Here is a 25,659-nt window from a genome sequence, read left to right on the forward strand (position 1 = left end):
GCCCACTGATCATGTCTGCGCCAAGCATTTTGCAGAGGACGCGATATCCCGGGCGAATTACGCGGAGCTCAATAGAAGAGTGCTACTTCACGCGGAAAAGAGGCCCGTGCTTTCCAGAGATGCAGTTCGTACTTTATTTCCGAACTGTCCCAAGTATCTGACGCGGCCAGAGCGACATAGAAAGCCACCTCGGAAGGGGAAACCTCCTGCACAAGCATCTAAGCGATGTCGGCCGAAGGTCGACGACAGCGGTGTGATGCAGCCTCTCCAAGCTTCCTTGCCTGCTGTGATGATGCCTGCAGATCCGGAAACAGCCTTGGAGCCAGAGGTTAAGCGACAGCTTCTTGACTCTGACTCTGCCACTCTGATATGTCTGGCACTAGATGGTGCAACAAATACACTGCCTCGTGGTGCTCAACCAAGTAACATGGAGGTAAGCTACTCGCTTTATGCGCGCTCGGTTGCTTTTTTTTAAATAGCTGCAAATATTCTATACACAATTTTGTTTCATGCAGATTGACAGCACGATTCAGGACTGCGCTGCAGACGGCACCGTCGCTGCTAGTTCGTCTCACTCTTACAGTTATCCAGAAGAATACCTAAAAGAAGGGAAGGCGATTGAACTGCATCACAATACAGTTTGCTTCGCTCAGGACAGAGAAGAATGCCGGGTAAACTAGCTTTGGCTACTGCCATGACTTCGTGCTTTTTTGGCCGAGAGAAGACTATATACTCAGCGTCATTTTTCTTGTCATCCTGTCATATCTCAGTTTAACCATTACCTGCATCATTGTGAAATGAGCTCTTTCAGCAACCTGCATTCACAGTGTTGCAACTGAAATTTTTTTCCAGCGCAGTTGTCAGGGCTATTTAGCACAAATTGTTGCTGCAAGTCGCTTTCTTATCTCGATATTCTAGCTTTGCTCGTTATATCATCATTACCTTTAACCTTCCTGCACACTTTTGTCGTCTAGATTGGCAGCCCAGAAGGCGACGGCATAGCAGCCAGTTCCTCTCAACGCAGCAGCATGAACAGGATTCCTGTTGAACCCAAAGGAAACTCAGAACATAGCAAAGACAAGAAACAGCACAACGCCACACCTTCGTACACCCTGGGCAGAGAAGAGCCGGTGTCTTTCTCACTGCTTTGCGAACGTGCATCAAGTATTCAGCTCCCCAGCAAAGCATGGGCAGTGCAAGTAGTCGAAAACTTTGGACTGCATGCTGTGATTTTTTCTGAAGCGGCTTTGCCAAACACTCTAGACTGTAACCACCAAGCTTATCTCCGCAGAACAGTACATGTAACACCTTCCACTGACGGCTCTCTGTCGGTGAGGACATTTGTTCATGGCCGCTCTATAAATGTCGAGAGTGTGAGCAGTGACTGAAGTATGAATTCTGTGAGTACAGTAGAAATTGCTCTTCAATGTTTCCATGACAACATGTGTGCACCGGTGGCCCCTCTAAAGAAAAGTTTAACATCCATCCAGACTGTGCATATGTTGACATTTGTGGAATGTGGCGGCACAAGCGTATGATGCTTACTGGTGGAACAATCTGCAAGGCTTGTAAACGACTGAAAGATGTGCTCCGTATCCATCATGCCAGGCAAAATAAAAAGGCAAAGTGAGGCATGTTCGTTTCATAGCAAGCCCATCAAAAAAGGCCAGGGTTGAGAGGATACGCAAAGCGAGAAATGCCTGTTTTAAATCCAAGGTACGGCTTCTAAACGGGAAAAAGAAAGTTGAAGCAGAATTTGCTAAGTGCAAAGAAAAGCTAGAACGTCTAAATGACGAAACTATTGAACGTCTCTTTAAGGAGGCAAACCTTCCCGAGGCTCAGCAGCACGTTTTTAAAGAGTGTGTGGCAGCCTGAAAGGTTGATTCAAAGAAGGGCCGAAGGTGTTCTGACCGCTGGGTACTGCTCTGTCAGCTCCTACATATTCGGTCACCTGCAGGATACAAATTTCTAATGGAAAATGAAATTGTAGCATTGCCATCAATCAGAACAATACGTCGTCACATGGCGACGGTCGGCTTCAAGTCTGGCTTTGACAGCAATTTTTTTGCTGCTCTAAAGAAGTTGGCAAAGAAGGACTGTTTTCAACAACACGGTATGATAATTTTTGACGAAATGTAAGTCCGCAAGAGTAAACGTGTCAATTCAAGTACAATGACATATATATGATTGACTTCAGAGACAGTAGACCCAGGCGAGCTTGCTGACCATGCTCTGGTTTTTATCTTTTGCCCTTTTGGTGACAGCTATGCCCAACCAATTGGAGTCTTCGCTGCCAAATGTTCAACAACAGGCACCGTCCTTGCGCAGTTGTCCTTCAAGCACTTGCGCTCATGGAAGAAGCTGGTGCCAAAATTCATGGGTTTGTTCGCGATGGGGCATCGACGAATAGAAGTATGTGGAGCACACTGGGTATAAGCGGGAGCTTCAAGACTGTTGCAACTCTTTCACCCACCCAAGTGACCCTTCAAGAAAGGTGTTCGCCTTTTCGGATGTGCCTCACTTATTGAAATGTATTAGAAATCGCTTCAAGCCGCAGAGGTACCTGAAGAAGGAAGGCAAATGGATTAGATGGGAAGATTATAGTGCAGTTTATAAGGAGGACCAGGACAAAGCTGGAGGCTTGCCCGTGTGTTCAAACATAACATACAGTCACGTTTATTCAACTACTTGTGAAAAAATGCGTGTGAAATTGGCTCCGCAAGTGTTCAGCCGCTCTATGGCATCGGGCATTAAATTCTACAGAGAACAAGGTGTACGCCGCCTTAGTGACAGTAAAGTAACTGAGGAATTTACTTTATTTTTGAATGATCTTTTCGATGCACTAAACCGACGTTTTCCGGCTGAAGGCATTACAAGGCAGAATTCAGACCTTGGGGTTATTAGCCGCGGAATTCAATGGCTTGACAGCTGGGAGAAGGAACTTGAGTGCGGCTTGATAACAAAAGACATGTTTCTCACTAAGAGTACCTGTGAGGGCCTTCGGGTCACACTAAAATCAACAAGAGACGTTTGTAATGTACTCTTGGAGGATTTGAATTTCAAATATGTTTAACAAGCAAGATGAACCAAGATCCACTTGAACGCTTCTTCGGAAAGATAAGATTGACCGGAAAACAAAATGACCAACCCTCAATGCCGACTTTCTTGCAGTTGTATTAGACATTGTCTGTTTACACCCTTCTAAAGCCTCCTAAATTTTACAACTGCATGTAGTTGAAGGAGAAAAGCCACTCCAAGATGTATCAGATTTCAGGGTTCTGATAAGCTCAAACCATGTCAATGCGTCATCATCTGACTTTGTAGATGTTGAGAAGCAGAAACTAGAGAGCCTTATCTGCGTAGACGACTGGGAATGTGATGACATCATCAGCCAAACGAAAGGAGGAGCAGAAATTGAAGTTGAAGTCTGCATTAATTGTCTTTTATTCATGACCAGGAAACTGAAAAAAATTCACAAACTGTCCTACATGCAAATCAGCGTTAAGTTCAGAAAATAGCAGTACGCAAGCGTGCATAAAGTTTTGGTATGTAGACAGGATCGATTAACCTCTTGCCACATCTGTGTACGCCGTGAGCAGACAACACACAGACGATGAGCGGCGATGCGGTGGCCGGGAAGTGTGAACGAGACAGCATTTCGGCGGCCGCGGATTCCGCTTCCTCTCGCCGCCAAATGTCCAAGTGTGTGAACGCGCCATCAGCCTCCTCTACGGCGCTGCGGCGACGGAGCCGAAAACCGCGGCAGCAACGGAGCAGAGCGGTGTTCTAATCGAAAGAGCCGCCGGACACCGGCAAACCAGTTATGGCTTGCGCTCGCTTCTCCCTCGTGACTCTACGCCAGTGCCTTTTTTTCCCCGCGCGTGGAAAAAAAAAAACAGCGGCTGCGGGGTCCGAAGGACATGCCGAAGTTGTAGTGAGAGTCGTCTGTCCTCTGTTTGCGTTGCTTTGCTTGACTATTATCGCAGAAAAAACAACGCGATATCGTGAGCGGTGGCAAAAGTTTGAAGTTAACTGAATAACTGCGCAACTCCACAGTTTTTACAGCGAAACACCACGCGTACAGCACCAAAACATATTTATACGCATATAGCAAGCTACTATTAAAGCGCTGCGCGCACTGCAGTCACATTATTCTGGCCAGTATGAACGAAATCGAACATATGTAGGGGGTAATGAACGCTGTTATCAATACAGGATTGGTGTGCCGGAGCTTGCTAGATTGGTCTTTATACTAACGTTTGAGAATTAGGCTAGCAAAACAGTTTGGAGAATTTTTTTAGCAGTATCGCCTAATACACATGCCAATTTTCAGATTTTTCTCGATAGCAGAACTCTATGATTGTCTCAATGAGAGCCCGGTTTTGAAACCTAGGAGCCTGTCCCACATATGGCACCACACAATCACAACGAACTAACACATGATTTGTATACAAACTGCATGGCATGTCTTCCAGGTTCCGCAAGGTTCAAACCCCTCTCCCTAAAATACTCAGCACGATCAGAACATCAAAATTGCTTTTAAAAAATGGCATTCCGGGAACGGGCCCTCGAAATGATTGGTCCACTAGGTTTACGTGCCACGAACCATACTTACACAGTATTACTCAAACTCTCTTCCTTACCAAGTAAAAAGAGAATACGAAAGTACATCAAAGACACCCTCACGTGTCGCCGGCTTCCTGAGAACCCGTGACCTGGCGGCTCCCTGCATTACGGCAATTATCGATCTCAACCGAGCCGCTACAGCCGCAAGTAACAAACTACTCGTCTACGTGCCCACTGTTGACAGGCGTCCCCCCAAAATCTGGAAAGCGGCGCCAGCCTATCGTTGCTGCCACTGAACGTGCGCCAGCATCCCTTTTGTAAGTACACCTACGTTTCGTTAACCCGGCCCACTTCTCGAGAGCCGCTGGTATGCCCCGTCCTCGGGCTTCGGCGCCGCCGCGGCTGTGTCTGCTCGCCGCGCCCGCACCTGACCGTACGTTACGCTTATTTGTTCTCAGCATCGCGCGAGCGTCCAGACTCGTCTCGCCCGTCGGTGAGGACCCCTCAGACCTAGGTCGAGAAATCCAAATACGCAACAGCGGTGCTACTTGAGCGCAACAGATGCAAATTCGCTTATCGTATATCCCGCGTCCAATGCAAACACTAAACTCATCGGAGACTGGTTTACCTGGAACACCTCGTATATTGCCAAGTAAAATAAAACCGTCATCCGCTCTCTGTTCCTTGGCAGCGGGCGCTTTTGGGGGCGCATGACATGTGCATCTAACGACGGAGAAAAGAAAAAAAAAGGGGGGGGCTTCTTTTTTTGTGCCCGGTGGTGGTGGTGGAAACTTCATTAGACACAGGGGAGTTTAGGACGCGCACGGCTCCACTGCACTCAAACGTTCATGTCCCGGAGGCTCATGACGCTGGCAGCCCGGCCTGTGGCGATGGCTTGCTTGGCCGGATGCTGGGAGCCCGCGCACCCACGCATCGCCGCCGCCGAAGCCGCGACACTCGCCAGCGCCATCTCTCGCTCGCAGCAAGCAAACCGTGGGTCACGTGAGGCGAGCTCGCGCTGTGACTGGCACGTTTTTTGTGGGGCGGGGCTCCGTCGCCGCCGCTGGACGGAAACGTGGGAGAACAAACTCTGCTCAACTGCGCATGCGCGCCTGGAACATAAGTGGAAAGGAGGACAGGTTTCTTTGCTCGGCGGATATGACGTGAAACGTTATCGTTTTTTTTTTTCCATAAATAAGTCTTGAACCCAGACGCCCGCTTGCCCAGCCGATCTAAACATCCTAGAAGAGGCGATAATCCAGCCCACTGCCGGCCGGCTGCAGTAGCGTTTGTTCTATGCGTTTGTCTCCTGTCTCCGGGTCTCTGGTAAGCGGCGTGTTGCTGTTTGCTCTATGCGTGTCTGGTCTCGGGCGAGCGATGTGTTCCGTCCTACTGCGGCATGACCCTCGAAAAGAGTGATATGCACCACCCTTCATTTGGCGTTTGCGTCTTCCGATGGCTGTTGCAACAAGGCTATTGCATTGTTTTCTACCTTTTTTGCTGTACTATGCGTACTAAGACAAGACATACGTTAGGATGGGCTAGAAAAAGAAATAATTCTGCCCTGCGCTCACGTGCCCCCCTTTTTTTTTTCTTGCGGAAAGTGCGGAGGAAACTCTATCGCTGTTATGAAAGGTGTGCTTGAGAGATAATGTTTGATACCTGCTGGTACAGTTTCTTTGTTCATTTTGTGTTTCTTTATGTTGGACCCTTCTCCTTTCCAGGTGATATCTTGGACCGGTGGTGAGCACAAACTAAGATTTGAACAGCTTTTTTTGAGTGTAAGGTGGTGTGTTCTGTAGCGGTATGGCTTTAATCCAGATTTGGTGTGTGTTTGAGATGCTTGTTTGTGGTTACGCTTGTCTATGTTTAGCATTGCATGTTCGAGGCACATTTTAGTGCACGTCTCAGCTGTCCACACGTTGCTGTGCTACTGTACTGTCGTACGTAGTACGTACTACATGCATGGTGCTGTGGTATGCAGTACATGTGTAAGGTCGGTGACGCCTTTCGAGGGCCTGCACTGCCAGACTGCATTAACAACATCATGTCATTAATGATGCACACTCTTAGTGACACGAGAGCAGTGACTGTGTGGTCCCTTTGCTTGTATTACAACCATTTCATGTGCACCATGGCAGGCAAACATGCCTGTCTTGGCATCATTACCAGGATGCTTACATGAGGTCCATAAACGAAAAGCCGTTGCTTTAAACTTGTACTGACTACAGATCAGAAGTGAGGAAGAAGAAATGGATTGCTAACTTTGTCATTAATGATTAATTTATGCCCTTGTTGACCACAGTTCGTTACACAAGTCCTGTGCGTACATTTTATCCTAGCTGCATGGAACTTTGCATAAATAGCATGGGAGCATGCGAGCCGCCGCAGTGGCCGAGTGGTTATTGCACTCAGCTGCTGGCCCAAAAGACGTGGGTTCGATCCCGGCCGCGCCGGTCGAGTTTCGATGGAGGCGAAATTCTAGAGGCTGATGTACTATGCTATGTCAGTGCACGTTGAAGAACACCAGGTGGTCGAAATTTCCGGAGCCCTTCACTACCGCGTCCCTCATAGCCTGAGTTGCTTTTGGACGTTAAAAAACCCATAAACCCTAAATGCATGCGAGGCTGCCTACGTGCACCAGTTTTTTTTTAGTGTGTGTAGCAGCGTAATCATGTGAAAAATGAGTATACATAGCCAGGCTCGCGTGTTGTTGCAGCTCTAGTGATGTGTAGCTGCACGCTGTGCGAAAAAAATTTTACATGTCATGAGCAGAGCGAGGCTATTTTGAATCCTGTGGTCTTGCATGATCAAAGGGCAGGGACAGATGGACAAAGGACAGGAACAGATGTACAGCAACAAACTTTATGGTCAACTAATAACTGCATAGAGCAAAATACAAGATAGAAGAGCACTTACAGTCCATGCGTGCACAAACAGATTTTGAACTCGGTTCCCATTGACATGGCCTAAATGTCTTGGCAAGGTGTTCAGTGAACATCGAAATGTCTTCGTCGTTTGTACATTGCGTATTGGGTGAAACAGCTCAACTGGATCAAAGATTGAAAGAAAAAGAAAACACACAAATGAGTTGTTTCACCCAATCGGTACCCATACCAGCTCGCCCAAGTTTCCATCCTTGTACATTGTTCTTTTTGTCTTGGTGGAAGCCTTTGGACCACTGCTATCTGTATGAGTGGATGTACTATCACCAGCAGAAGTTTACGGGATGTGTGTGCGGAAAAAAATTTCTTCCTGCTCAGTCACTCAAGCCATTTGCTTAAAATGCATGAAAATAGTTGGGGCCTACATGTTCCTTCCTCTTGTAACAATATAAGGCGACTGGGTAGAGAGGTGGAGCTACAATACACGTTTTTCCAAGAAATCTCGTCCCGTAAACTTTTGCTGCCGGTAGTACATCGTACCATTCTAACACTGTTGCATAACTAAGTTGGAGAATTGGAAATGTTCAGGGGTGAAGTGCAGTCCCACCTCACCAACAGTGGTGATCCACCACTTTGTTTTGTTCATGGTAATTTAAGAATGGCCTGTTTCTTAGTCCCCTGGTTGTTTGCTATGTTGTCTGTACCAACTGTTGCACCTTCCTTGGTCCCTGTTCCATCTCATCCTCACTGTTGTCCTGCCCATGCACACCATGCTTGTTTTCTTTTCACTTCAATTCATTTCCATTATACAGTTCCCTCAGTCTAGTCTTCGGGGACATCTTGCACCATCCTGGCACACAAACTTATCCAATTGAGCAATGAAAAATGTTGCATACCTCTGTCACACGGGCACTGCAAAGGCCTTAGAGAATTATATCCTTCCGTTCAAAGGTGCACAGTACACATTTAAGTGCCATAAGTGTTGCACCTTTGCCACAGAGAGCCTTGGAGGCAAAGGTGGCCGTCAGAGACATTTGAAGCCCAAAGGAGCGGCCTTCGAGAAGCTGCAATCATAACACCATCCATTGTAGAAGCAGCTAGAGGTACCTGAAACCATCATACTGATACATAAAAATGTCTGTCTGGATCTAGTTTTTTTGCTTGTCTTTAAACTGGGCTATAATCTCGTATGGAGCAGCAACACCAGCCACTCATAATGGCCAGGGCAATAAAGACCTGCTATTGCTGACAAGCAAAGCTCTCAGTAATTCTTTCATGAATGAAGTATGCTTAAATAAGTTTGCAAGCTCAACAAATGAATAAATTACTCCACTTCAGTTTTGAAGCTCTCGCTTCTCCCCTTCATGCAATGCTAGGGGCTCTGAAGTCCGACTGTCCCATTATTGAGTTGCACGTGTAGCAGCATCGCTACTCCTTTCAGGTCTTCCTCCTTTGGAGAAACGATACTCCTTTGCTGAAAATGCCTTTGAGGACTGCCGTATGACAATGGTATTGGTAACTGCTCAGGAAGTCATAAATTTCACAAAGTAAACACAGTATAATTCTCCACACAAGATTCCTCGTGCAACAATTAAAAATGTTGATTCATTGGAAGCCTGGAAGTGTATATCAAGCTTACCATATGTTTGGCTGCTGTCCCTGTATGTGGCCACCTTCATTACCTCGAGATCCAGCACCAGTGCCTAGCAACTATGGGGTGCATAACAAAGAAGCAGATCCCCACGCTTTTGTGGATGAAATGCATGGCAATGCACTCAGTTACAGCGTTATTCCAGAAGGATTGTATTTCATGGCCTGAATCAGCCGCAGATAAGGCCACCTTCAAAGAGCAGTCAACCCCGGATGAACTGTTCTGACACCTCCATTTCTTTTTACCACTGCAGTAATTATATGCTCCATGTGAGCCCATAGTCAAATGAGAATGTGCTTTATTGCTTCTGTTCCAAGCAACAATTCTGCACTGCCATTCTAAATACCTGACGTTTAGATTACTGTGCTCTGTTCAGTAGTGTTAAATCAATTTACTAGATAATGAACATCTGACCACTGCCATCAGCCGTAATGATGCTGATCCGACACTAATAGGTGGGTTTGCACTCCACTGTGGCAACAGCTCAAATCGAGCATAAAGCACAGCCATTTTGTCTTGATTAAGCAATGATGCATCTTTTAACAAGTAAGAGGTCACTTAGATCATGCAAGACTATTTCTGTAGCCAGTGTGTGCCTAATCATGGTATATCAATGATCTAATTCACACACCAACTTCTACACCCCTTCTATTTGATATGCCTACAGAATATCACAGTCCCTCGTCTTAGTCTCAGTCTCCTGGTGACAGTTTACCGTATTGTCTTTGCCATCTGGTGAACCTTCTCTGATTTCTGATCTACCTTCTTTCTCTTTACTTCGATTCGTGCACACCAAGCAGATATTTGCTTACGCAGCCCAGCACACAGCAGCGGAGTCAGAACTCTGCCTAATTTTCTAGGGCACTAACTTTCTGTAGACTGACACAGAGTTCAGAATAGTACTGGGCCAGGCTGTAGCTGCCTTAGTAAAATGGTGTCTTCAAGCTGTAGGAAGGTTCAGAGCCAAGTAGGCATCCATCAATCCTACATTATGGCGACATGCACTGAAGAAGACTTCCAAGATGTTCTCTGCTTCACTTGATTAGGGCAGTAAGAGCAGCAGGCTCAAGTGAGTTTGCTGTGTTCAACATTGCTGTATGTGATTGTCACACTGTCACCAACACTGCAGCATTGCAGGCAAACTGGCACCCTCATTGAACAAACACTGTGCTCAAACTCCAACAGTGCTCGTTGTGCCAACGCTTTGGGGATATGAACATTGACAGTGTAACCTTCTGCTATTTGATTAGATCATTGCACAGCTATACAGGACATCATTGTGGAGGTACTAGGAGTGTGGTGGTGGTGTAACGAGAGTAGTACTCCTGAGGTGCTGCGGGCTAGTCAGGAGAGATTTGAGGAGTGATGCTGCGCACATGATTGATAGCACCACCTGCAGCCATTACTGGGGAGCGTTAATGTGAGAAGTTGGGTTAGTTGGTACCTATTCATGGTTAACGAGCATAAAAAAAGATGAAGGCGGCAGATAAAAAGATGACACAACACAAGCACTCACTCGCAACTGAATGTTTATTTGGAAAAAGAAAACAGTTTTATATGCACAAAGAAGGTGGAGATACAAAGAAAACAAGGAACAAAAATTCAGTGAAGCCGCACCAGGAATCCTAATTACAAATGGTTTACCCATGCATTAACAAAAGATCCTAAAGCAAAAAAAATACGCCAGGCAAAATCAAGTGTCATCAAGGAAAGCTATTTCATGGCTTGTTAGAATGACTGAAGAGATGCTGATGCACGTGCCAATTTCGCTCCCTTAAAGGTACACTTAAGAGGAATCTCAACTCGTCTTATTTACGGTGGGAACTCGATCTACCGTTCCGAGCATTTTTAGAAACTTACAATTATTCTCCTGTGCGGCCGATTTTCCTAATTTAAATCGGATTAAACGTCCCGGCTCCCACCTTTTTTTGAACTCAACGCTGAAGGCAGGAGAAGTCAACCAATGCATGTCGTGCCTTTCAGCCAGTCCCATGGCAACTTTGGTTTCGCTTTTATTTTGTTTTTTGGGCTTCTGTGAATATAAAGTTTGAGTCGCAGACAACATAGCCGCAGACTAGGTCCACGGAGGAGGAGGAGAAGGAAATAACTTTATTTTCCAACAGAAATGGCATTCCCCACCTCCTTCGGTACTAGGCCGGGGAGGCAGGAGGCACCGCTTTACATGCTAGCCGGGAGGTCATATCTCGGCAGCCTCTTCAGCTGGTCGGATGAGGCGGAGCCGGAGCTCAGGGTCAGAACTACGCAGCAGGGTCTCCCAGAATTCTTTGGAATTGGTATTCAGTGCCCTACCAGGAGAATTCAGGCATTCCCGGATTATATGGTTGAGGAACCTTCTCAACCCGCAGTATGTACACCCGTGTGATCTTACCTGCTGGAACATATGGTTCGCCAGGATCGGGTATGGCTATGTGTATGTATGGAGTCATTTCCACGCTACTGCCTGCTTATTAAGACGGGTCCGGTAGGGGTACCAGCCTATGTTCCAATCCGTAATGTTAAGTAATTTCCCCATATTTTGCCAAGCTTTCACCACTCTGCCCGAGGGGGTCCTACTAGCCCAGTGGTATAAACTTCGAGCTAGTTCATGAGCCGCCTCATTGCCGGGGGCGGTGGCATGCACAGGTGTCCAGATCAACGTAATTTTCCTCGCACTTTGTTGCTGGTTGAGAATCTTTGCCGCCCCGGACGAGATTTTTTCCTGCACGAAAATTTTGGATGGCAGTTCCACTGTCGCCTATGATGGAATTTCCTTCTGTGCCAACGCAGGTGAGCGCTGCCACAACTTCCTCCACCACTACAGCGGAGCACACCCTTAGGGAGGCAGCCGTAACGGCATTTTCGTGGCCATCTACTACCGCGGCTACCGCTCGTCCATCGCGGCCACTTGTGGCGTCCACATACGCTACCTGCTCTGAGAGCATCTTACTATACCGGAGACCAGTGGTTTCCGCTCTTTTCTCCCTTCTGGTCTTACTATGCTCGGGTTGCATATTCTTAGGTAAAGGGGGGATGGTTAGCCACCTCCTGATTTTGCTCCTTAATTTCTGCCTTCGGTGTAGGGCCCCCTGTTCGGACTGATTCCTACTTTAGCCAGGATAGTCCTGTCCATTTTTGTGGCTATCTTATCAATCCGTGCTGCGCGCACCGCTTCCACCAGTTTCGCCCACGTGTTGTGCATCCCGAGCTATAGAAGTCGCTCCGTGGATGCACGTGCACATGGGCAGGCCCTGCGCGTGCTTGACGCATCTACGTATTAACCCATCAATAATCATCTTTTCCGCAGACTTGAAATCGAGATAAGGTGTACAGTAGCTGACTCTGCTGAATATGAAAGCTTGTACCAGCTCATTAAATTCTTTTCTTTTAATACCTGCCTTTTGCTCGTTCCTTTATTCGCTCCAACTGCCCGGGTAGCGCGCACACAACCGGGTTGCGTTAAAGAGTAGGGGACAACACCAATCCCTGGGGGGTGCCCTTGTTGCCCAGCCCAATAGTGGAAGATTCAGTAGACTGGAATTTTACGCAGGCCATCTTACTGGAAAGGAAATTTCACACATAGTTGAAAGTTTTAGTGCCAACATTTAGATTACCGAGACGTTTGAGCACAGACTCGTGCCTTATGTTGTCAGAGGCTTTCATCAAGTCTAGCCCTGGGATCACCTTCGCATCCTTCGACCGCGAGTCGACGATGTCATGCTTAATTTGCAGCATGATATCCTGCGTGCACAGATGAGGGCGGAACCCGATCATTATGTGCGGCAGGAGGTCTTGCTTTTCCAGGTATCCGATTAATCTCGTCTGGATGACTTGTTCTATTAGCTTTCCTACGCACGAGCTAAGTGATATGGGCCTGAGATTCCCTAGCTGCGGAGGCTTGCCCAGCTTAGGTATTTAGATGACATTTGCCGATTTCCATTGCTGTGGCAGCTCGCCCTTTTCCCAGCATTCTTGCATGAATTCCATTAGGTAACCTATCGAGGTAACCTGTCGAGGTATCATCAGAGTATTTGTAATCCCATCGGGACCCAGGGCAAACTTTGTGCGGAGTCTAACTAATTACGCTCTAACTTCCGCTTCCGTGAAGGGGGCATCAAGCGCCTCATTGGGCGCACCATCATAGTCTGAAGGGGAGTTTGTTGGGTCTCACCCACATAGGGTTCTATTAGTTCCTGCATGAAATCGTCATCGCTGCCATCAAATGAGTGTCGAGCTTTGGAGAGTGTGACTTCCGATTGGGTTTTCGACTTTTCCGGGCCAAGCAAATGGCAGAGGATACCCCACGTATTAGAGAGGGTCATCGCTCCCTTCATCTAGTCACATTTGCTACCCCAATTTTGTTCACATAATTTAAGAGTAATCCTCAATTTCTTATTGTGTCGTGCCAACCTTCTCCGGAGGGTGCGGTTCCATTTCTGCTGCTTCAGATGTGTTTCCATGCTTTGCTTAGCCTCCCACATATGCAGGAGGTGGCTTTCGGCAATCTCAGGCGTCCTCCCCTTCTAAGGTTTTGGTAGCTTCCATGACGCTTGATTTTAGCTGTTTTCCCATTTCCCATCTCCAGATGTCGCAAAAGTGCTTCCCTTCCTGGTTGGATCTGATTGCTCTAAACTGGTCCCATTCGACGGTGGCCGGCGTGCATGCCCTGCGTGTTTTAAGGCCTTCGTTGAGGATGGATACCAGTATGTAGTGGTCGCTCCCAAAATTTAACTACGAATTGTGCCATTTGAGGCCATGGACGCTTTTTCAGAGGGTGAGATCCGGGGACGCATCCACACTAACACTGTTGCCCACTCACGTGGGGCTCTCGGGGTCAGTGTGTAACGAAAACTTCTGGTCGTGCATGTCCTCTCATAATTGTCTACCTTTTGAGCACTGATTAGAGTACCCCCAGGCCTGATGATGCACATTGAAATTCCCCACTACCACGAGTGGCCGGTTTTCGCTAGTTGTGAGAGCCTTGCTTAGCAGGGCTCTGATCCTCACCTTCTTTGTTTAGGCGAGCTGTATATGTTCAATAGAACTCTTTGATTTACGTATCACTCCGCCGATGGCAGAGCGGCAAGCTGCCATGGGACAGGCTGAAAGGCCCTCCATGCGTTGGTTGACTCCTCCTACCTTCAGCATCAAGTTCAAAAAAAAAGGCAGGAGGCGGGACGTTTAATCTGGTTTAAAGTAGGGAAATCGGCTGCACAGGGCAATAATTCGAGGTTTCTAAGAATGCTCGAGTGTGTGTAGATCGAGCGGTAAAAAGACGAGTTGTTTCCTTGATTCCTCTTCAGTGCACCTTTTAACTCGCGCGTGAATTAGTTGTGGTGTTGGAAAAGAGCAGAGATGTTCTCAAATTTCAGTGCTTTTGCCATGTTGTTGTCTTCTCCTCTGTCGTAGTCTAATGTGCGCTGATTAACCATGGATTACTAAAGAGGCTGTGCTCCTATTCTGTTCACTCAAGACATTTAGCCTTTCATTCTTCATCACTGTGCACATCAGACTTGTGTTTAACAGGGGATATGCATTTGTACTGGGAGCCGCCGCAGTGACTCATTGGTTATGGCGCTTGGCTGCTGACCTGAAAGACACGGGTTCGATCCTGGCTATGGTGGTTAAATTTCAATGGCGGCGAAATTCTAGAGGTCCGTGTACTGTGCTATGTCAGTGCACTTTAAGGAACCCGTTAAAGAAACTTCTGGAGCCTTTCACTATGGCGTCCCTCATAGCCTCAGTCGCTTTGGGATAGATGCTAAACCCCCAGAAACCAGCATTTGTACTGGAGATCATTCAAAGTCTGCTCTCATTGAATGCAACATTGCAAGCCATACCACTGCTGTGTACCTCCCACAGACATGTTGACTGAGCTTTTCAAGCATTCTCCAGGTGATATGCTGTTTGTACTTCTAGCATTTGATTGTTCAGACTGCAGCCTCCTTTTGCTGCATGCACCTGCAACACCTTTGTGCAGAGAACATACAGGTATCACCTCCTCCTTTCTTCCCACTGTATTTGACCTATTAGCAGGGTTGGTGGTGGTAGCTACTTTACTCCAAATTGGCTACTTTTTATGACCCTGTATGGCAATGAAAATTTCAGGCTGGCTCCCTGGCTACTTTGAACCTCATTTCGGCGCATTTACTGGCCCCCCTTTTTTTTTAACCGTACACTCCTTGCCAGTGGGAATGGTGTGCATCAAGGCATCCCTACGCGTGTCTAGTGTAGCTCGGGATCCTACACGTGCCTGAAACGAGACTCCAAAGGAGGTTACATCTTCAGAGACAACATTTCACTACACCAAAGTGCCTTGAGAGAGTGCTGCTTCCAGTTCCTAAAGCAAATGGTGATAAAACTCGTACAGCGGCTTCCAAATGCCTCGTCTGCACCTCAGTGGCTGCTTGCCATATATCCCGGTCACATAGAAAGCACGAAGAGCCATGAAGGCATACTGAAACTGCTTTTGCCTTTCTTGTGGGGGATCCTTCATCGGGCTGGAGTCGTAAATGAAGAAACTGTAAAGAATTAGCGTGCACTTGATCACATATTGTGTTTGAGTTTATGGCATGCTGTGGCATCGCACAGAGACGCTTGTGGCAAAAGCCCCTCTTCACACCTTGTGCAAGGCGCACTGAAAATTGTGTTACATTTTCTAATGCTGATAGTGCATGCCCTCCTATATGAACTTGACAAAAATCAGACGTGCAACAAAAATAAAGCTGCACTCGCTAATAGAGATTCCATGAATCAAGTTCAGTCTACGGCTTCCACTCGAAACAGCGTCACGCTTTAAGCGTGGCTATGTTTGGCCGCTTTTAGCTTCAGTTCTGGGTCTTTTTTTAATTGCACCCAGTGGCAACACTCCCCACCAGTTGTTCTGTCGTGGATACCACACCTTGCTCTATGATGGATCAGAAAGCACAACCATTTTGGCACCATGCAATCTTACTGAGCAGTAACTTCGGATCACCTGCTTGTTAACATCTCAAGACGCGACATGGTGAAAAACTGTCATTATTGCTTCTTCTCGATGTAGTTTTCCCTCAGGCCTGTAGTTCTCTTTGAAATTTCTTACTGCATAGCGTACTGTACCCTTGAGCTGTCCTTCTCAGTCTACCACTTCATCAGAATAGGGCTGCCATTCTCAAAATGAATGACAGAGTTGACTCTTGGTGTGAAATGCTCAAACTACTGCTCCAATTCACTTGACGTGTCAACCCTCGTAAGTCACTAGGATTGCTGTTTTTCTGCTGAGACCAAGGGCCGACTGTAAGCTGAGGCTCGCAGCTAATCTCGTGGCAGGCTTCCGAACTTCCTTTGAGCAGTGAACTTTGTTCTGACATCCTTGCTTGCTGCCCCTCGAACATTGTTGATCACCACCAGAATCGGTCTGTTCATTTCATACAGTCGTCGTGCTCGCATGTAATTGCATAGTGTAGAAGAAATAACCCGAGTCCCATTGCAGTCAGTTTACAGACTTTAATTTAATGCGCAATTTGCAATGTGCCTACATGATGAATGAGCACAACACACTTCTAAAGTAGCACATAAGTTGACATGAGAACAGTAAACATGGAATGAACTCTAACCACCAATATGCGCAGAAAAACAGGGATCAAAGGAATGAAATGAAAGTTCGCACGGTCTATGTTCAGAGACACGGCACAAGGTGTAGCATCACCTTTCAATGGAATCATTCCATTTTGTGGCGCTGCACTGCTGGAGGTTTCACCCACTTTCTAAGCGAGTCCAATGATGCTGATAGTGCTTGAGGTCTGATGTGGGGTGCAATATCTGGAGCGCTAGTAGTGTGGTATGGTGCCGTCTAAACCCACAGCCAAGTGCCTTCTAATTTGAACGGAGAGCGTGCCCTCCTCTCCCGGCGCAGGTCAAAGGGCAAGCGTACACTTTCCTGTCCCTCTAAAGAATGTTTTTCTGTTCCCTGCCAGTCATCTGGAGAGTCATCTTTCTCCGCACTTGCTCCCAACTCACGACATGTGAGTAGCGGGAAGCTGTTGTCTCTGAAGAGATTCTTGTCATCCTCAGTGGTCTGAAGCCACCGTGATGGCTAAGGCAACAACTGCCAGTTCATCGAGCTTTGCACTGAAGCCGCCCACAGCGATCACATTCGACCGGTCATCGGAATGATCAGCCTGGATGCTGGACTTTGACGATTACCGCTACGCATCCGGTCTCAACAGGCAAGACCAGGGACGCAGGCGCAAACATTACTCTGCGTGATGGGCCGCCAAGCCAGATAGATGTTCAACATGTTCACTCTCCACTGAAGACGCGAAGAACTATCACCTTGTCAAGGGAAAGTTTGACTGACACTTCGTTGAAAGAATGAAGTTGACGAATCAGCATGCTTCAACTTGTGTGAACAGGAGCCCACAGAGACAGTCGACGAATACATCATTCTGCTCTACAACATGCCAGTCTGTTGCGATTACGGTGAACTGCGGGATCGATTAATCCTGGCCGTTTCATTTTCGGTCTCCGTGACAAAAGACTTTTGGGAGCATTCCAGCTAGATACTGGCCTTACCCTCGTCAAAGCACTCTCCAAGACTCGACAGAAGGACTAAGTGCATCATCAACAATAGTTGCTTCAAGTTGCGGGGCGGGGAGCCCATTCATCAAGACAGACGGCGCTGCTCTGGATGCTGTCACTCGCACAAAACACCAGAAACAGAAAAGTTGCACATGACCAGCCATCTTCGTGAAAACGAGCAGCTAATCTTGCAGCTACTGCGGGGGAACGCCTCATCCTTGGCCTTCATGTGTGGCTAAATTCGAGAAATGGTCAACGTGCAAGAATAAGAGACACTACGCTTGCATCTGCAGAAAGTTTGTCTAAGGACATCTCAGCACTTGAGTAAGAAACCTTGGTGCTCTCTTGGTGCACTCACTCGCATCTTGGTGCTCCCAATCAACTAGCCGCTGCTCAGAACATCGGGCTCGTGGAAGTTGGCATCAGCGGATTTCGATTGGTTGCGAAGGTCTACAAAGGGCTCAAGTGTCCATTCTGCCAAATTCCTCCTTCTCCGGCATACCAAGCGCTGACCGCTTTTAGCACACCGATAAGGCAGTTCTGTTTCACAATACTTCTCTTTGGCACCATGTCAGCGCTGAAATACTTTCAAAATCTTGTCCGAAACTCTCAGCGGATTAATTGGAGTGGTCAGTCACAAGGATGATATTGATACGTGGCGGCTAGAAGCAGCAGTAGAAGGAGCAGAGGTAACCTGCTACGCAAGGAACCGATGGCTTGGAGTAGACTCTCAGCACACAAGCGCGCACCTCAGCGTCGTCTTCGTTACCAGCCACTTCATCGTCCTCCCAGTGTCCGTAGCATGACCCCCCCTCGCGGCAAAAGCACCGTCCCGGTGCACACTACACAGGCCAGCTAGACGGTGAGTTGTAAGGTTTGAGGCGGGACACACGGACGATGTCGGTGCGGGGTGCAGCGGCCGGAGATGGCGGATGTAGCGGGGTGATCTCGTACGTCACCGCAGTCACCGGACGTACGACCCGATAAGGGCCTGTATATCGGGGGAGCAGTTTTTCACAAAGGCCCACACGGCGGGAAGGGATCCAGAGTAACACAAGGGAGCCAGGAGAGTAGGTGACTTCAGGACGGCGACAGTCATGACGTCGTTTCTGATTGACTTGGGAGGCCGACAGCCTCTGGCGGGCGACAAGACGGGCAGCGTCGGCGCGAGCGATGGCGTCCCGAGCGTAAGGACTCGTGGAGGCGGTGGCGGGCAGTACACTGTCGAAGGGCAGCAAAGGATCGCTGCCAAAGAGAAGGTAAAAGGGGGAGAAACCGGCTGTATCGTGACGCGTAGAATTGTAGGCGAATGTAACAAATGGGAGGCTAATATCCCAGTCGCAGTGATGGTCGGAGACGTACATGGAAATCATGTAGGTGAGGGTATGGTTCAGACGTTCAGTGAGGCCGTTCGTCTGCGGATGGTAGGCCGTGGTGAATTGATGACGGACGGAGCAGGAGCGGAGGAGTTCCGCGACCACTTTGGAAAGAAAGCAGCGACCGCGATCGGTGAGCAGGTGACGGGGAGCACCGTGGTGGAGTATGACGTCGTGCAGGAGAAAGTCAGCGACATCAGTTGCGCAGCTGGTTGGGATCGCTCGAGTAATAGCGTAGCACGTGGAGTAGTCCGTCGCGACCGCGATCCATTTGTTTCCCATAGCAGACAGCGGAAAAGGGCCGAGCAGGTCGAGGCCGACACGGGAAAACGGGTCTACAGGGATGGGAATCGGCTGAAGGTGCCCAGGAGGGAGAACCGAGGGCGTCTTCCGCCGTTGGCACAGTTCGCAAGCGGCCACATAACGGCGGACAGAACGGTATAGACCGGGCCAAAAGAAGCGGCGGCGCACGCTGTCGTAGGTGCGGGAGACTCCGAGATGACCGGCCGTGGGAACGTTATGAAGCTGTTCAAGGACGCTGCTGCGCAGGTGTTGAGGGACCACGAGCAAGAGGTCAGCGCCGTCAGGCCGCATATTGCGCCGGTAGAGGATGTTCTCATGGAGCACAAACGGGGCGAGGGACGCATCACAGCGGTTGGCAGTGAGGCGGTTGATGAGGGGACGTAGCGACGAATCCAAGCGCTGTTCTTGCGCAATGTTGCGGAAGGCCGAGATGGATAAGACGCAGGCGTCAGCTTCGCATTCGTTGGAGGAAGGCGGATCGACAGGGTAACGGGACAAGCAATCCGCGTCCTGGAGCAAGCGGCCGGACTTGTGGACGACACAAAATTGTGTACTCTTGAAGGCGAAGAGCCCAGCGCCCCAGCCGGCCAGTAGGGTCTTTGAGCGAAGAAAGCCAGCATAAGGCGTGGTGATCCGTGATAACAGAGAAAGGGTGCCCAAACAAGTAAGGGCGGAATTTTGCAATAGCCCAAACCAGAGCGAGGCATTCCCGCTCAGTGATAGAATAGTTGCGCTCTGACACAGAAAGGAGACGGCTGGCGTACGCAATAACGCGAAGCTTGGTGCGTTGCTGCTGAGCAAGTAGGGCACCAATGCCATGGCCGCTCGCATCGGTCCGAAGTTCCGTAGGGGCTGAAGGATCAAAGTGCGCCAACACAGGTGGAGCAGTGAGGGCACTGATAAGGGCTCTGAAGGCGTCAGCTTGGGGGGGTCCCCAAGAGAACGGGATGTCCTTCTTGAGGAGCGTGGTAAGAGGTCGGGCTATTTCCGCAAAGTTCTGGATGAACCGGCGGAAATAGGAACATAGGCCGAGAAAGCTGCGCACATCACCGGAGGAGCGCGGAGTAGGAAATGAACGCACGGCGCGGACTTTGTCGGGGTCGGGTTGGATCCCAGCAGAATCGACCAAGTGGCCAAGGACCTTGAGCTGACGGCGGCCGAAGGTACATTTCTTCGAGTTCAGCTGAAGACCAGCGCGGCGGAAGACGGCAAGGATGGCTGAAAGGCGATGCAGGTGGCTTTGGAATGTGGACGAAAAAACAATCACGTCATCTAAGTAGCAGAGGCATGTCGTCCACTTAAAACCACGCAGGAGGGAGTCCATCATGCGCTCGAAGGTCGCAGGGGCATTGCACAGGTCGAAAGGCATAACTTTAAATTGGTACAGGCCGTCCGGGGTGGCAAAGGCGGTTTTCTCCCGATCCCGTTCATCGACAGCGATCTGCCAGTACCCTGAGCGAAGATCGTTGGAGGAAAAGTAACTGGCGCCGTGCAAGCAGTCGAGAGTGTCGTCAATTCGGGGCAAAGGGTAGACGTCTTTCTTTGTGACGGCATTCAGACGGCGGTAATCGACGCAGAATCGCCAGGTTTGATCTTTCTTTTTAACAAGCACGACAGGGGACGCCCAAGGACTACTCGAAGGCTTGATGATGTTGCGGGCCAGCATCCTGTCCACCTCTGCTTGAATAACACGGCGCTCTGCGAGGGAGACCCTATAGGGCCGTCCGTGAATAGGGCGGGCTTCGCCGGTGTCAATGTGGTGGGCGACAACAGAGGTTTGACCCAAGGGACGGTCCCCAAAGTCAAAAAATATCACTGTAGGAGGACAAAAGGCTGTGAAGAGCTGTAGAATCAGCAGAGGGCAGATCGGCCGCGATCATCCGGGAAATAGAGTCCTCACGGGAGGGTTGCGATGTAGGGACATTGGAGACGGCAGTCGTTGGGTCAGGAGCCAGGACAGAAACTGTGCAATCGGTCAGTGGGGACAGATCAGCAAGGGAAATGCCGGTCGGAAGTACCTGAGGGGACAGGCTGAAGTTGAGGACATGGAGGCAGGTGCAGTTGTTGGTGATGTGGACAATGGTGTGGGGAAAGAGGACATTACGATTCAGAATCACAGCGGTGATAGGGCAGGCGACGTAGTCTCCATCAGGGACGGGAGGAGAAGGCGACAGAGGGATGTAGACAGCAGTTTGTGGCGGTAGACGAGCAAACTCGGTGGATTGAAGGCGAGGTGAGCTGGTGGAGTCGTCATTGCACAGGGGCAGATCCAATCGAAGAAAGCCTGAGGAACAGTCAATAAGAGCTGAATGGGCGGCTAAAAAGTCAAGGCCAAGGATTATGTCCTGAGGGCACCTGGTCAGGACGGTGAACAGAACGGGTATATGATGTCCGGCAATGCTGACTCTCGCAGTGCACATTCCAATCACGGCAGCGGGGCTGCCATCGGCGACGCGAACCGTGGACATGGCGGCAGGCGTTAAAACTTTCTTCAGACGGCGGCGCAAAGAAGAGCACCTCCACCAAATGATACGTGGCGGCTAGAAGCAGCAGTAGAAGGAGCAGAGATAACCTGCTACGCAAGGAACCGATGGCTTGGAGTAGACTCTCAGCACACAAGCGCGCACCTCAGCGTCGTCTTCGTTACCAACCACTTCGTCGTCCTCCCAGCGTCTGTAGCAATATTATAGTTTTCGGCCATGACCAAGATGAGCAGAACTGACATCTTGACGCGACGCTGAAGCATCTTGCTTCCTTGGGATTCACGCTGAACCACACAGTGTTTTCAACGTTAATGAGGTGACTTTCCTGGGATGTGTCATCTACCGCCAGTGCATCCATCCTCACCCTAGAAATGTTGCAAGTCGCTTTCTCCGCCAAAAGGCGTAGCTGGAGCCTACAGACTTTTGAAAATGGTGAATCATCTGGCAAGGTTTCTGCGATAATTTCTTGGAAAAAATAGCAGTGCTTCGAGATCTCAGCAAGACATCACAGTGGACCTGGGGAGCCTGCCAAGAAGTAGCGTTCGTGAACGTCAAAGACCTCCTTTGTTCCGAGAAGTGCTTAGGCAGGTATCACCCAGACTACCCTACAACACTGTCAGCAGATGCACAGCCCGTGGCTTGGGTTCAGTCCTGCAACAGAAATAGTAAAATGGATACGAGTACCCAGGTGCCCATGCCTCGAGATCCCTAACAAAGCCACAAAACGCACTATGCACAGGTCGAAAAGGAACCGCTGCCACTACCATTGGCAGCCGAACGGTTTGGAAGGATATATCTGTGGCTCCATGGCAGTATGTCGAACTGACCTTTGCTCGCCCTTCTCGGAAAGGCCTCTTTGGATTTGCTGCACCATGAATTCAATGCTTCTGCATGCGTCTAATGTGCTTCACCTACACGATGCAGTGTATGCCAGGGAGAAGCCTTGGAACAACTGACCTTTTGTCCGGGGTGCCCATATCTAGTGACCTGGCAGCAGGAATGCTTACCTAGGACGAAGTCGGTGCCTACGTACAGGGAGCTGCCATCGGGCTTCATAATTCTGCCTTCGATTTGATGAAGCACGTAATGAAGAAATTTGCCAGGGTCCTCTGTGGCTCTGTGTGCATGAATGGCCGGAAAAGCACAAAGTTCCTGCTCTTTTGTCATCATTCTGGCAGCACTGAGCAAGTCTGTACGAAAAGAACGGCTACCTGCTATTCAGAATGCACTTGAAAGGGGAAATTCTCGCTCGCCTTCATGAAGGGCACCAAAAAATCAGCACTGCAGGACCAGAGCTGGGCAGTCTGCATGCTGGCTGGTATTATCCACTGAACTCCGTCGAGTCGCCTCTAAGTGTGAAATCTGTGCCAAAACACTGCACCAAAATGCTGAGCCGCTCCTGCCAACATCCGCTCCCAAGCTGGCTTGCAACATGGTGGGGATAGATCTCTTGCAACTTCGTGGCAAGCAGTACTTCACCTGTGTGGACTGCCACTCTCGGTACCGATGATAGTGCTTTTAGTTTCCACAACAACAGATGTCCTAAACCACTTCAAGAGCTTTTCACTCATCATGGCATTCATGTGACTGGTCTTGGACAAAGGCCCTTAGTTTTTGCACTCGGAGTGTGCAAAATTTGCAAAGAAATCTGGCTTTATCCACATCACAAGCAGCCCGTTACGTCCATAAGCCAATGGGGAAGCAGAGCAAGCAGTGGGAACAAAACACCTGCTGAAGAAGACTGAAGACCCTTATCTTGAGTTGTTGGCCTACAGAGAGACACTGGGACCGACAGTCAAAGAGAAACAGAGGCGAAATTTCAACTTTGACACACTGCCAGAGAGCTCTGTAGCTTTGTACATCATTACGGGCGTGGCTTTGTGCAGTACGTGTGGTCGGGGCCTTTATGCGACACGCTGTTTGGTGCCATAAGTGTTTGTTCTATGTCTTCTTGTTCTGCTCGTGATGGCTTGGCCATTTTTGCTTGCCCACTTGCACATTTGCGTTTCGTCGATATAAACCATCGCTGTGGGTCAATTTTTTTGTTCGCTTGTACGCTTGACTGCGGCAGGTGCGCTGAGGCGATGTTCAGCCTCTCTGCAGTTTTCTCCAATAGTGGCTCAAGCCATGTGATGACTTCTTCATCTGGTTCTGTATCTTGCAGGTGTCCACGTATGGTGTCCAGCAGCTGCAGGCAGCGTGTTGGGCTCTTCATTGTAGATTTCTCCTTCAGTGAGCCTAACGATGTTAGTGACGCCGTCAGGCTGTCCTCTGCTTCTTGTGCAGTTGGGTCCTGATAAGGTAAGGCAAAAAGATGACATTGCAATGTGATCATTGTGTCAACACAAGCTGGAGCATGGAAGATAGCTATAGGTACAGTAACAAATTTACTTTTCCCACACTGTTAAACACTTCTTTTCCTTATTGGCCATTTTTATAGTAGGTATGCCTTTAATGGTTGCTTCGATTTTCCTGTCTGCCAGGTGCTGTCTATGTGTCCATACTTTTTGTTGGTCTGGTAAAACTCGAGAACGAAGTGGCAGATGCCCCTTAAAGGAGGCTCCCCAGTCAATGGCATTGACCTATTTTCATGAAGCTGAGGTTAGTCCAATTCAGGCATGATTAATCCCCTTTCGTCTGTCACCTCGTCAGGTTAACAACATCAGGGGATAATGGTTCGATGGTACTGGTTGCAGTGCCTCCTTTGAGGGCATTTGGCACTTTCATGAGTTGTATCTTACTATAGTAAAACTGTAGCAGTTCACTCAAATTAGGTAACTCATATGGCCCTAAATATCCCACCAGCTGACCGACCAGTATCCTTGGAATGTCTGATCCCGCCTTTTGTCTGCTCAGTCTTTCTTGTCACTTGCCCCTTGGCATGGGCAATTTTGTCACCTGTAGTCCAGCATGTTGGGAAAGGTATGTAATGCATCTCACTGCTATTGCCGCCTGCCATGTGCCAGATAGTACTTATACGGACTTGGTGCAATTCGCAGAATGCTCCTCGCAGCTAAACCAGTGAATTGTTTGAGCTCAAATTTTGCACAGAAATGGCATTTGGTCCGCACAATTGTTTTATGCCACACTTATTGGGGTACTCGCCTGAAGCAATATGAAGTCTGATATTTTCATTGCCTGTGGTGAAGACGAAACGAAACTGGCTGCTCTGTCAGCAATTGCACCCGTGGCGCCATCTCGTTGGTCAGCCGTGAAGATTACGTGAAGGACGGTGTCCTTTGCGGGAAGTTTGAAGACTCTTCAGCAACTGCTTTATCGATGACCACAAAAAAACTTAGTTTGCCCAAAACTGCACTGAGCTTGAAGACTTTCGTGGTACAGCATCCTCAGACCTCCCGTAAAACACTCCCCTGCCTCCTTTGGTGAATCTCCACGTCTGACAAAGGAAACGGTGCCACCGGTGCAGTCTGTGCGAAAATGGCCCGATTTGTTTCATCGTCGCCGCAGATGATGCGAATACCTGACGTTTTCTTATTGATTCAGCCAAGTACCCCAAAAAAATGCAGTATAAAGCAATTCTGCCGACCAAATACCACTTCTGCGCAAAATTTGAACTCTAACAATTCACCAGTTTAGCTCTGAGGTGCATTTTGTGGCGCGCGTTTAATTGCGGAACACGTAGAGCAAGAAAAGTTTGTTGTTACGGCAGAATATCATGTTTTTCGAACTGAAGAAAATATAACTGCTTTCCACTAGCATTTGTATTATGGTAATTATTTTCTTGTACACTTTGTCTTCTCTGAACATGGATTTGTCTCATACCAACATGAAATTAGGCAACAACTTATCCTGGGAAGTCACTTCCTTTAGGGGCCAGC

General features: G+C 48.7%; 2 long non-coding RNA genes across 3 annotated transcripts; both read left to right on the forward strand.

Annotated features, from left to right (window-relative positions):
* The first annotated feature begins 202 nt into the window (after window positions 1-202).
* LOC144095036 (uncharacterized) lies at window positions 203-1,364 on the forward strand. Its single transcript, XR_013306676.1, has 3 exons — window positions 203-433; window positions 516-671; window positions 975-1,364. It is a non-coding gene; the product is annotated as an uncharacterized LOC144095036 (long non-coding RNA).
* Window positions 1,365-5,775: 4,411 nt separating this feature from the next.
* Window positions 5,776-25,659, forward strand: LOC144094148 (uncharacterized). Of its 2 annotated transcripts, XR_013306436.1 has the most exons (4): window positions 5,776-5,892; window positions 6,291-6,309; window positions 23,985-24,121; window positions 24,626-25,659. It is a non-coding gene; the product is annotated as an uncharacterized LOC144094148 (long non-coding RNA). The 2 variants fall into 2 exon arrangements; XR_013306435.1 differs by lacking the exon at window positions 24,626-25,659 and having other exon boundaries at window positions 23,985-24,589.

The sequence above is a fragment of the Amblyomma americanum genome, chromosome 6 (assembly GCF_052857255.1).
Source record: "Amblyomma americanum isolate KBUSLIRL-KWMA chromosome 6, ASM5285725v1, whole genome shotgun sequence".
In the NCBI taxonomy this organism is placed as follows: Eukaryota; Metazoa; Arthropoda; class Arachnida; order Ixodida; family Ixodidae; genus Amblyomma; species Amblyomma americanum.